Here is a 3512-nt window from a genome sequence, read left to right as displayed (position 1 = left end):
AGCCTCCCAAGTAGCTGGGACCACAGGCGCCCGCCACAACGCCCGGCTATTTTTTGGTTGCAGCCATCATTGTTGTTTGGCAGGCCTGGGCTGGAATCAAACCTGCCAACTCAGGTGTATGTGGCTGACGCCTTAGCCACTTGAGCCACAGGCGCCCAGCCAGAGCTACTGCTATTAATGACAAATTGTCTCCTGTATGCCACTGTGGTGGCGACTCATTCATTTAGTCAGCACACACTTGTTATAGTGCTCACTATGGGCCATGTGCTGTTCTGCCTCTGCCCTCAGGCAGAGACATGTGATCAGTAAACTGACAAGGAAATGATACAATAATATATAGAGGAAAGAGAAAACAAGACAGGGCACAATCACACCTGAGAAGTGGGACTGGTGGGAGATGTAATAAGAGGACGCACTTGGGAAAAGCCCAGGGGGCACAGCAGTCAGGATGGACTGGATCTAATGGACCAGAGAGGAAGGTGTCCGCGTGGCTTATAGGTATCTGGCTGCTGCCACCAGAATAGACATGCCAGTGACTGACACAGGGAGCACTGGAAGAGACCCATTCATTTACTATCTATCTACTTACTTTGTGGGAGGAAAGGGGGTATGCAAATATTGCAAGTCAAGTTTCAGGCATCCCTTTGCGACAGTCATGGGTGGTGTCAAGAAGGTAGCAGGATATCCACATCTAGAGTTCAGGACTTCAGAGGGCAGGGCTGAATTGGAAATTTGGGAGTCAGAAACCTAAGAGGTTTCCCAGGACAAGCATGGAGTGAGAAGAGAAGAGGGTCTCTTTAAAAGGCATCTGAAGACCGGGTGTGGTGGCTCACATCTGTAATCCCAGCACTCTGGGAGGCTGAGGCAGGTGGATTACCTGAGCTCATGGGTTCAAGACCAGTCTCAGTTACATTGAGACCCCATTTCTAAAATTAACCAGGCATTGTGGTGGGTGCCTGTAGTGTCAGCTACAGGGAGGCTGAGGCAAGAGGATCACTTGAGCCTAAGAGTTTGAGGTTGCTGTGAGTGGTGATGCCATGGCACTCGACCAAGTCAAATTTGACAGTGGGAGTTGAACATGTTTTTATTTCATTTTATTTTTATTTTTATTGGCTGGGGCTGGGTTTGAACCCACCACCTTCGGCATATGAAGCTGTGGGGTAAACTCCCACAAAAATTAAATGAAATGTGCTCTTTTAATTCCAGAAACTGAGCGAAAAGACTTGCGAGTATTATGCGCTTTTGTTGAGGCCTAAGTGACCTAGGGAAAGCATGGTGGGGACCTGCAGGCAAGGCCTAACAACCTCCTACATGGAACCCCAACTATGCAGTCAAGTCAGCCTGCCAGATAAGGGTTGAAATGGCCCATCTGTGCAGGGGACATGACTCAAAGGTTGATGTGAGTGAAAAGAAAAACTCCATCGTAATGATGTGAGTAAAACACTCCATCGTAACTGTGGGGTCTCCAAACCATAAGAAAATAGTCATGGAGCCTGTTTCTTGGAAATTTAATTGAGTACATAGAAGAAAAAGGTTTTACTCCCTTATTTATCCTAACCTTTAACTTTAACAATAGAAGTCAGATAATGTATAGTTCTTTTAGGTCTTCAGAGAGGAACAGACTGAGGCTAGTCTTAAGATGGTTGTCTTCCTCCTTCATGTTTACCTGGGTGGAACTGGAAAATGTTCTTCTTAGCAAAGTATCACAGGAATGGAAGAAAAAGTATCCAATATACACATCCCTTTTATGAAACTAATTTATAGCTCTCAAATGAAAGATACAACTTATCCCAAGAATATGGGGAGGGGGTGGGGAAGGGGAGGTGAGAAGGGCAGCTGGGTGGTGGGAGGCTGACCGGCTAACAAGGGTACAAGTGAACTTTTCTAGAACTAGAATATTAATGTTTTGACAGAATGACTAAGCAAATGACATGAAATCTAAGTTAACCAGCTTGATGAAAGTATTTCAAATTGTATATGAAAACACTACACTGTACCCCATGTTTGCATTAATGTATACAGCTATCATTTAATAAAATAAAAAGAAAAAAAAGACAGTTGTCTTACTTCTTGGACTTTCTTTCTTTAGGCTAATCTTATGATGGTTATCTCACTTTCCTGGACTTTCTTTTCTATAGTTTAAGATAAGAATTGAGGATGTTAGGGTTTTTTTTTTTTTTTTTTTTTTTGAGACGGAGCCTCAAGCTATCCCTGAGTAGAGTGCCATGGCATCACGCTCACAGCAACCTCCAACTCCTGGGCTCAAGTGAATCTCCTGCCTCAGCCTCCCAAGTAGCTGGGACCACAGGCGCCTGCCACAATGCCTGGCCATTTTTTGGTTGCAGCCGTCATTGTTGTTTGGCGGACCCGGGCTGGGGATTTGAACCCGCCACCTTAGGTGTATGTGGCTGGCGCCTTAGCTGCTTGAGCCACAGGCGCTGAGCCAGATGTTAGGGTTATTGATCAATGTGGTATCCGTGACTAGCTCCCAATAAAAGGGAGTAGAAAATAAAGACATTTTGCTACATGCCATCTAAGAGTATGTAGTTGTTTCTTGCTTTCATACAATTCTAGGAGTGAGCTTGCACCCACCGCCAAGCCGTCCTTCTCTCCCGGCGAAAGAACATCACCCAACATGAAGCTGGTGCCCTACCATTTTGAGCCACAGGTGCCACCTGAACATGTTTTTATTTTAGACAGTTATCTGATGGACTTCCAGGGAGATGAGGAAAATATTATATTTACACTTACTGTTTTCCTAACCCCACTGTACCAATTTCTGACAGTTATATTTACAAATTTCAGTGTGTACAGTATTTATGTTCTGTTTTGCAATCATGATTTCCGTGTAAATTTAGCCGTAGCTCTCTGGATTCAGTGTTCACAAACAGGCTGGCTTCTTCTTTTCTGCATCTTTTATTTGATTCATTATTTGATTCATTGCATTTCAAAGAGTTCTTGTCTTAAGTATTCTTCGAGTTCTTTTAGCTTGAGACTTGCTGCTTGGCAGGGAATAGAATTCTTGAGTCAGTCATTCTTACTCTGAGCCCTGTACACATTGCCCTATTGTTTGCTGCCATTACATGTCCATGGGAAAATCTCAGGCTAACTGAATTTTCTTCCTTTATATACAACTTGCTTTCTCTTTATGGACTTTTTTTTTTTTACAAAAAATTATTTTTCTTTTCTTACTATTCTAATGGTGAAACAGTTTAAATGTATAAAAGTATAGAAAATAACACAAAATCCAATACTGAGGTTTGTTAAATCTGAACATTTTTCTGTATTTGCTTCAGATCACTTATTTTTCCCCCCAGGCATATTTACTTGCTAACTTCAGATCACTTTAAATAAATAAATAAATAAATGTACAGATCTGGTTATAGACCTCTGTGTACAATTCCCTATTGCACCTGCCCTTTCCACAGCTGTGGCCACACCCTGGATCACGTGGTTATGACCTTTCCACAGCCGTGGCCACACCCTGGATCCTGTGGTTATGACCTTTCCAC

General features: G+C 43.1%; 1 pseudogene; it reads right to left on the bottom strand.

Moving 5' to 3' along the window:
- The window catches only part of LOC100963800, an 18751-nt pseudogene that overhangs the window by 1846 nt on the left and 13393 nt on the right, over window positions 1-3512 (bottom strand).

This window comes from Otolemur garnettii, unplaced genomic scaffold, assembly GCF_000181295.1.
Source record: "Otolemur garnettii isolate 467f Iridium unplaced genomic scaffold, OtoGar3 scaffold00244, whole genome shotgun sequence".
Classification (NCBI taxonomy): domain Eukaryota; kingdom Metazoa; phylum Chordata; class Mammalia; order Primates; family Galagidae; genus Otolemur; species Otolemur garnettii.
Note: the sequence above shows the minus strand (reverse complement) of the source record. Positions and strands in the feature narration are given on the sequence as shown.